Consider the following 9,781-nt stretch of genomic DNA (forward strand, 5'->3'; position numbering starts at 1 on the left):
GGTGCCCTTACCAAAGATGGCGGTGAGGTTAAAATGGATGCTACCCACGTGTTTGTATTTTTCCAGAGATGCTGTAATCTGGAGATATAAGTTTTACAGATCTTAACATAAACACACATGCATACAGAAACTTAAATTGAGCACATCACAAAAACACATTTACACACTCACACAGACATACTGCGGCCACATCATTCTAAAAGACAGACAAATAGAACTTTTGGAAACCTGTGTTAGACAGCAGGAAAGTGGGGGTGGGGGAGCGGAGTGATCCCAGCACAGGTGGCAGAGGCCAGTGAAACAGCCAACAGCTGATGGGCAAACAACGATCCAAAGGGATGGGCATGGCCTCTGTTGCCCTCGGCCAATGGAAAGGGAGTCGGGTTTAGACGCCCCCAAATCCGGAACAGGACGGGTGTTGTAATAGGAGCAGCGGGGCTGCGTCCCCAGCACCCCGGCCACTGGCTAGCTTAACCCGAAATAACAACACACAAACTGTATTCTTTTAAACACTGCTTGGCCCATTTCTATCTAGCCTCTTCTGGGCTAACTCTCGCACCTGGACTAGCCCATTTCTTATAATCTGTGTAGCCCACGAGCTGGCTTACCAGGAATGATCTTGACCTGCGTCTGCCTGGAGTGGAAGAATCATGGCGACTCACTGACTCAGCTTCTTTCTCCCAGCATTTTGTTCTGTTTACTCCTCCCACCTATGTTTTAACCTATGAGGGCCAAGCAGTTTCTTTATTGCTTAACCAATGAAATCAACAGATTGATATATGACACTCTCACATCAGATGCATCGGAGCTGGGCCTCGGGCGACATCAAAGCTCGGCAGGCTACAGAGAAACAGACATGGGGGAGGGACAAACCAATGGAGAAACAGAAGTGGGGGCGGGATAAACCTTGGGCTGCGGAGGGGAAACGGAAGTGAGGGCGGGACAGAAGCAAGCATTTAGAAACTGCAGGCTTTTGGAGTATTGTTAATTTAGGTTAGATAGCCCTAATTTAAAAGGATTTATTGTAAAAGATCGTCTAAGGGCATTTCAGGAATCAGCTTGGAATCGGAAGAAACCCATTAGAAGCGCATGCCTGTGTGACTCAAGTCTGTCACAGCGCACCCACCAAGACAACTCTTGAGCTGAAAATCGGGCTGTGAAAATTAAATGGCAGGCATCTCTGGCCAATCAAAATTTACCCCAGCTAAGCCTGGCTCAGCCTCTGTGTAATACTTTCAATGCAGACAATGGCTTCAGCAAAAGCCTAAAAAGCAAATGGGTTACCCCAAAACCCTACCGGCCATGCACCTTAGAAGGGCAACTCACCTGAGGCCGACCTTGCCTGGTGAAGAGGGCATGCAGGAAGAGCATTTTCCAGCATGGGCCTGGGCTCGCGAGGGGGGGGACCCTTTTGGTGGGGGACCTCCATCTGTTTAAAAATCATCCTTAAAAAGAGACTCTCCACCAGTGCAAAGAACTCCAATCAAACCAGATTAGATCAAATCAAAAATGCCCACATTTAATAAATGCCACACTCCCAGGAGGACGGGGACAGCATGGCCCACACAAACCCCAATGACCATGTGTTTCTTTTTCCAACACGACCCTCCCCGGAGAGGGGGGTCAGCGCTTGGCAGGCTGGGGGTTGGAGTCCAAGTGCTTGGCAGGCTGGAAATTAAGAGGCTGGACCAGGGCAATTCCCAGGCCAAGGGCTGGAGTGACACTTCCAACTCAATATTACACAAACTACTTCCCCAGATCTGGGAATCTTCACCAGAAGCAAGAGATTCCTTGGTCCTAAGCAGCTTATACAGGACCCAGTAAGTTAATTGCTTAATATCTTGTACGGAGGGCCAGTTGGTCTTGAGGTGAATGGGGCTAAGGCTGCTCTTGGCATCCAACTTAAAGATTCAAGGCGCCAGAAATACAAAGGAAGGCTTCCTTCAATTTCCAGACTAGACTGTTGAATAAACTAGAAAGATGAGGAAGGGGTTGCTGGGGTGGGTGGGGGCTATTCAGAGAAAGAATAAAGGTTCTTTTGGTAAAGAAATATTAATCGTAATATTCACATTGCGTTAAAATATATGTTTGAGATCTCCAGAATGAGATGTTCATAAATAGATAAGTTTTAAGTGGATGATTTTTTAGCCTGGATTTTCCTGTACTGAAATATAATTAACACTTCCTGAAGCCAGCTAGCTTGGAATAATTTAGTTCAATTGTAAGTATGCAAAACACTTAACAATTAGCTCCGTGAAATGAGACCAGCAAGCACTGAGCCGACTTCATTAATGCCCTAAGTGCACATGCCCCATTATGAGAGCTTTCAGAAATATTGTATGAATCTGAAATACCCTCCTAGAATGGAACCGGGAGGGAGTTTCCGATTATTCCCGTTCATTTGAAAGCTACATCTCATAACGCACCCATCTGAAAGATGATGGCAATTGGTTTTAATATTTTTACAGCCTCTTCCGAGGTAGTTAAAAAAAAAGAGAGAGAGGAAGAAAGAAAGAAAATAAAAGAAACCAAAGTATTGCAACGAGGTCTTTAAAGCCAGTGTGATTTAATTTGCCATTAAGAGAGGCGATCTGGGCAGAGCAAAGCTCACTGGTTCTCCGAGTCAGGGGACTTTGCATACGGCCTTCGACCACCTGTGTTTCTTACCTGTGCAATGGAGCTAACCAGAAGCATTAATCAAAGCTAGTAGCTCTCAGAACTGGTCCGGACCAGTCAGAATGTATGCTGACAATGAGACTCCTCTCATCCTTGAATTTTCTGGAGACAGAATAACAATGACATCCTCCAAGGTCTGTTAAGCACTTTCCATGAGGTAATGACTGTGACAGGGGCTGAGAAAGGGGGAGGGAAGGCGGTGTCTAGGAATAGTGAGATTTGAATAAAAGAGGCAAAGCCCGCCTAAGATGAAGATCAACTCTGGGGTTGGAGGACGCTCCATCACCAGTGCTACTTGTCTTTCCAGAACCCACATTCTTTCCTGTAGTGGTGGTAGTCAGCCTTGCCTAATCCAGCAAGCTCCGGGTCAGAGAAGAAAGACACCCCTGAACTTGTCTTCTAGCCTCGACATGCACTGTGCAGGTGTACTTACTTACATGAACTTGCACACACAAATTAAAAAAAAAAAAAGCAAAATCCAACTCTGGCTACTTACAAACTCTGAGTAGGCAGATAAAAACAACCAAAAAAAAAAAAAGTACAATTTTTCATTCTGCAGTCACCAAAATGTAGTTTTAACTCACTACTATGAATAGAAAGCACAACTTGGAAGCCTTCTACCTCGAGGCTTGTTCGGTGCCTGCCCAAATGACCTTTGGACACAGAGTGGGGATAGTCATTACACAGAGTCTACCACAATAAAGAAGACCCAAAGAGTTCATTCCAACTCCTAAAGATCAGGCCAAATGAAGAGCCTCTCCACTGTTTCATTTGCCTTCTGTCCTTGACAGCCCAGGACAAGCTGGCTTCACGACGGAGAACCCCAGAGATAGGGGCCCCTGAATGTTGTAATGATCTGTCCTATCCCTTTAAGAGACAAGCCCTGTCCACTCCCTCCCCCATCTGCTGAGGCAAGAAGATCTTCCTTCCTGCTTGAAGCCCGAGTCTCTTTCTTTTCTGTCTCTTCCCTGAAAAGGCAGCTTCTGCCTCTCTCTATTCTCCCCATTTCTCCCCCTCCCCACTCTTCTCCCCTTCCATTCCATAACCCACTAAATAAATATCCAACCTCACTCTGTACAGCGTGCCTATCCGGCTATCTCTTGCCTGTTCCAGACCAACCACCTTTGGAGACCTGCAGCATGGTCTTGTGGCATGCCCATCTATCTGTCTCTCCTCGTGGCCTGCTGCAGCTACTCGGGGAACTGCGCCATCCTTGCCTGGGACTAGCTACTCTTGGGACCGACCCGCTGTTCATTGCCTGCTGCCACATGGCCCCCTGCTGCCACTCAAGGACCTGCAGCATTTCTGCCACTGCAGCCACCGGGGATCCACAGCATCTTACTTAATCCATTACATTGATGCCATGAGACTTGGGAGGCTTTCCAGCCCTGAGCCCCTCTCCCAGGGTCAGGATCTGGAACCAGGTATTTCTTCCACAAGAACCACATGTTTCATATGCCTGAGCATGATTTATCCACACCACACCAGCTTCAACTGGTGAGTTTCCCTCATTCTGCTACAGTTGAGCCCTTCACTGACATTCATCTCTGGATTGCTTCCCTTAGCTAAAATTGTGTTTGGATGGCCTAGGGCCTCTTCTCTTACAACTGGGGGCTCAGGGTCCCTCAGATTCTTCTTTCTCTTTTTTTCTTTTTCTTTTCTTTTTTTCCCCCACTGTGAAAGGCTGCTCAGAGCAGCCTCTGACCTCTCTGGCTTCCAAGTCACCCTGACCAGATCCAGTCAGGCAATAGCACTCAATCTGGGGTCAGGGGACGCCATCCCATGGGTCCCTGTGGTGCTCGTGTCAATTTACACCCTGCCTATAGAGAAAGAGACGTCTCCCTGGTGTCACTGTTTTTTGAGGGTTTTCGCAGTTTCAGCTATGGGTAGCAAGCCATACATGTTAGTCCTCCCTGGGATGGACGCCTTTTAGAGGCCCTAAAGCCCCAGGCCTTAATGCTACCAGTGTCCCGCCGGCTCCAATTTTATGGGAGCTTTCTAACTACTGTCAGTGCACAGGCAAATGGAAGGAGTTTCCTCAAACTGTCCCTCCATCGCTACTGCTGCCAACAAGATTGGTCGGATCCACAAGGCAACTATTTTTAATACCAGCTTTTTGCTCCCTGCTGCAGCTTGTGGCATGGTGGCTCTGAGACAGGCAGATCACACCTCTAGGTCTCTCTTATTATTAAGCCTAAAATCCCCACAGCTCAAAAATCATGGTTTTTTTCATACAACATGTGACCACTGCCATTTTGACTGAGGTCAGGTGACCTTACCACCATCTTAACTGAGTCAGGTGACTTCACCACCATCTTAACTGAGTGACTTTTACATACAACATGTGACCACTGCCATTTTGACTGAGATCAGGTGGCCTTACCATCATCCTAACTGAGGTCAGATGACTTTACCACACAAAGATCTCTGATGGAGTTTGACAGCTGAGAGGTTTTGTCAGTTTAAAAGGACAACCTCACCAAAAAAATTTCAGTAAATTACAAATACAAGACCTGCAAATTATAAAGGTGTGAAGATAAATACAAGTTATCAAATTTCTCTCTCATGCTGCCTTCCATAGTCTTAAAGATACTTTTCATTGTGCAAAAATATCTGTCACAGTCATTCTAACATAAATATGCTACTGTTTATACAATGTATATGTCTGAAACTTCTGTTTTCACAAACCCAAAGAATTCTCATGAGTTCCAGGGAGCCGAATTGAAGGATCCACCTTAAACAAATCAGATACCCCCCTCAATTCCCTGGTCCTAAAAAAAATTTTCCTTAACTGAACTTTGTCCTCTGTTCTGCCAATACCTTAAACAGGTGTAAGAGATACCAGACATTTCCATACCACAAACACCAGCCAGGTGTTTCTCTCTCTCTCTCTCCCTCCCACACACACACACACTGTAGACCCTGTTCTGATTCTCTCCCTCCCCCACACACATTGTAGACCCTGTTCTGATTCTGATCCTCCCTGCTTCCTTCTTGAAATGCAAACCCTACACAATCTCAGATAATCTCACAGCAATAGTCTTCACTAAGACTGGTTATCATGACTCCCACCCATAAACCCAGCATTTAGGAAGCTGAGGCAGGAGGATCATCCAGAGTCAGAAGCTTAGCCTAGGATACAGAGTAAGACCAAATCTAACATATTCATACATCAGCAGAGTCCTTTTGATAGAGAAGGCAACACAAAAATCCAGACCAGGACATTTTGGGGAGTCGGAGACCTTAACAAATGAAGTCATAATAGTCACACAAACTCCTTTCTGTCCAATGAGACAGTGTTCAGTAAATAATAATAATAATATATAATAATAATAATATAAAGGAGAGGAGCAGCCATGGCCCTGCGCTACCCCATGGCCGTGGGCCTCAACAAGGGACACAAGGTGACAAAAAGAACATAAGCCAGCCGAGGCACAGCCGGCGGCGCGGGCACCTCACAAAGCACACCAAGTTCGTGCGGTACATGATCCGGGAGGTGAGCGCCACGGAGCTGCTCAAGGTGTCCAAGGACAAGCGTGCGCTCAAGTTCATCAAGAAGCGGGTGGGCACGCACACACGCGCCAAGAGGAAGCAGGAGGAGCTGAGCAACGTGCGGGCCGCCATGAGGAAGGCGGCAGCCAAGAAGGACTGATCCCCTCCCCGTTCTCAATAAACATTGCTGTGGCGCAAAAAAATAATAATAATAAAATAAAAAAGGATGGGCTAGTTACTGTCTGAAGCTCCCCCTCATCTGACTCCTTGGGAAAAGACCTGACCAGCTTCCTCTGACTCTAACCAAAGACCAACTTCCTGACGCTGCCAGCATCCTCTGGTTCCCTGGGCAGCAAGGATTGATGGAGTATGTAAAAAGGTCTTCTAGAATCTTGCTCAGGACCACTTTCTGCAGATAGCCTTCAAGCCTGTGCAGCAGACTCGTTTATCAGGCTTGTGAAAACATGGCAGCAAACCACCAGGTCTGCAGCCCAGTCCCAAGCTGTGCCGCACAGAGAGATGGATGACTGCAATGATGGAGAGAGAAAAGAGCTGGCTAGGGCAGCTCCTTTGTCCCTGGGAAAGAAGTCTCACCCCTGCCTGGCTCATAGGCACCAGAGAGGCTCACAGTCTGACTGTAGGGCCCAAATTGGAAAGGAAGAGTGGGCTGGTACCAGGAGACCTGCTACTCAGTAGTCAAGGAGCCTAGAGGCTCATCCCAAACCAGCAGGACTGTGTGTAGTCAAGTGACCCAGTGACCTTGACCCTCACCACCCTGTCTGTGCCTCCGTTGAATCAACTCTAAGATCAAGGGAATAGTGTGACTCTTTTACAGGGCTATTGCGTACATTCAGTGGCTTCAGACCTATAAAGTACCTAGAGGACTGTGTGGCCCACTTTAAGGGTTGTATTTTATTAGCACTGTCTTGTTTAAACTTGGTTCCTTGGTTTTTATTCTAGGAGTCTTCTGACTCCTATTCTAGTGTTCTTCCCATGCCATCAAAACCACCTCCCTCTGCCCAGTTAGTGCCCGGGCACTGTTATGCCTTCCCTCCCAGTCCAGCAGGACCCAAGGTTCTTCTCATTCTCCCAACTCATCCTGAATAGGATTGATGGCCTCACCAGTATGTTCGCTGGGGACTTCTCTTCTCGCTTAGCCCAAATACCAAGTATTAGTCGCAGAGAACTTTTTGCAAGCTACTGAAGTACCTATTCTGGGTGAGAATGGAAGTCACTGGAGAGAGAGAGCTTTTGTGTTTCAGATTAAAAAGCTTCCAATCATTGACTGATTGCCAAGTCAGTCTTCTGCCTTGGAGGGTCAGGGGAAGTTGACCCTTGTCCTCTGGGTGCCTGATGCCTCTATGCACGGAGAGATGTTCCCAGTAGCCCCATGACATGTCCTCTGAAGAAGCAGGAGGCTTGCATACATGCAGCTGAACACAGTGGCTGCTGTGTTAGCCAATTAAGTGTGGTCATCTTGTCACTTGGCTCATTAAAATTTTTCATCCTCATGCTGAGTGTTGGCTGAGATGGTTTAGTGGGTAATAGCACTTGTCATACAAACCTGCTGACATGATTTTGGTTCCTCTAGAATCCTCATAAAGGTGAAGGATAGAATTGACTACACACACACACACACACACACACACACACACACACACACTTGTACAAAGAGGTGAACACAGACACGCCAGGGTGATCCACAGGAGTTCAGGAGAAATACACAAGAAGGTACAAATGGGCCGGGAGGTGGTGGCACAGCCTGTAATCCCAGCACTCCGGAAGCAGAGGTAGGCGGACCTCTGTGAGTTCGAGGCCAGCCTGTTCTACAAGAGCTAGTTCCAGGACAGGCGCTAAAGCTACAGAGAAAGCCTGTTTCAAAAAACCAAAAAGAAAGAAAGAAAGAAAGGAAGGAAGGAAAGAAAGGAAAGAAAGAAAGAAAGAAAGAAAGAAAGAAAGAAAGAAAGAAAGAAAGAAAGAACAAATGTGGCTGTGCCCCCACTGGGCAGTGAGCTCCCAGACACAAACGCTGTCCGTGTGAAGACCAGGAGTCTCATAACCAAATGAATCAGACCAAGGGGATAGGAGTAGCACTGAGGATTGAAGGCAGAAATGACAGCCTATGGATAAAGGAGGATTGCAGGGACACCCCAGGACCCTGCTCCCTACCATCTCGGCAAAGGGAAATGAAAACATTACTTCCCAGGTCACCCTTTGTCCATTTAAGATGCACATACCTATAGTCCCAGCTATTCCAGAAGCTGAGGTAGGAGTGTTGAACCTACTAGTTTGAGGCCAGCTCAAATGTAGCAAGATCCTATGGAAAAGAAAGAAGGAAGGGAGGGAGGGAGGGAGGGAGAGAAGGAAAGAATGAAGGAAAAGACATGATTTTATTCAGAACTTTGAGATTGTTGTTTGTTTTTTGAGACAGGGTCTCAAGTAGCCCCAGCCAACATCAAACTTACTATGTAGACAGGATGACCAGCAATTACTGCGGGGCCATCAGCTGCATTCTGGGTAAGCTGGAAGACTTGGGACACTCCAGGACACCAAAGACATACTCTCCATCTTCACTGCCACCCACTCTAAGAGCAGAACGGGCCACTCATAGTTAGTAATAGGCCTGTGATCCCAGCACTCAGGAAGATGAGGCAGGAAGATAGTGAGTTCTGGACAGGCATGATTTGCAGAGTGATACCTTGGCTCAAAGCAACAACAAAAGACCAGACAAAGGACTGTATTTCCTGCTAAGAAGCATGGGGCCTACAAAATAGGATGCCGTTGACATCTCTCTGCTCCTCCAGCCTCTGAAGAAGATGGGCAAGATCACCGCCCCACCTGCTCCAACCACTCTTCCCCTGTTTTCTCTCTGTGTTCTTGAAACCCCTGTCTCCTCCCCCAGTTTCAGTGGGGATAGAGGCAATCTCAGGCCTTCCAAATCTGGTCCTGTCCAAGTTGCCAGGAATGGACCTGGCACCCCATCACTGAGTATCTCATCTGGCTTTTAGCCATTGTCCTATTTTAGGTGGGAGAGGGGAACATATGTTCCAAACATGTATCTGGAGGAGCATTCACTTCTCCAGCCAAGGACCTCAGGCTTTCCCCAGCTTGATTCTTTTTTAAGTATTTAGTTTAGTTTAGTTTTCGTTTTAATTATGTACGGGGAGCATGCGCACATGTGAGTGCAGGGTCCCATGAAGTCTAGAAGAAGGAGTCGTATTCCTAGAGCTGGAGTCACAGGTGGCTATGAACCACCCAATCTAGGTGCTTGAAACAAAACTGGGGTCCTCTATAAGAGCAGTACGTGTTCTTAACTGCCGAGCCATCTCTACAGCCCCCTAGCTCAAGCATAACTTAACCAAAATCTTGTTGTTTACAGGGAGCCTCTTGCCCATCCCATGACACCCTAGGACTTACAAAAGGAACTAAAGAAAAAGTGCAAAGGGCATGAGGTTCTACCATTCCTGGGTACCTCAAGTCATCTCCTTATTTTTGTAGCCTTTATCAAAACTAAAAGTTAAGGGTGAGGATGTAGTTCAGCTGGTAGTTGATAGAGTGCTTGCCTAGCGTACATGAAGTCCTACATTCAGTTTCCAGAACCACATAAGACCAG

At 47.0% G+C, this 9,781-nt stretch overlaps 1 pseudogene; it reads left to right on the forward strand.

Annotated features, from left to right (window-relative positions):
• The first annotated feature begins 6,024 nt into the window (after positions 1-6,024).
• LOC142858350 (large ribosomal subunit protein eL36 pseudogene) lies at positions 6,025-6,328 on the forward strand (annotated as a pseudogene).
• Positions 6,329-9,781: the final 3,453 nt, after the last annotated feature.

Source organism: Microtus pennsylvanicus, chromosome 10 (genome assembly GCF_037038515.1).
Source record: "Microtus pennsylvanicus isolate mMicPen1 chromosome 10, mMicPen1.hap1, whole genome shotgun sequence".
In the NCBI taxonomy this organism is placed as follows: domain Eukaryota; kingdom Metazoa; phylum Chordata; class Mammalia; order Rodentia; family Cricetidae; genus Microtus; species Microtus pennsylvanicus.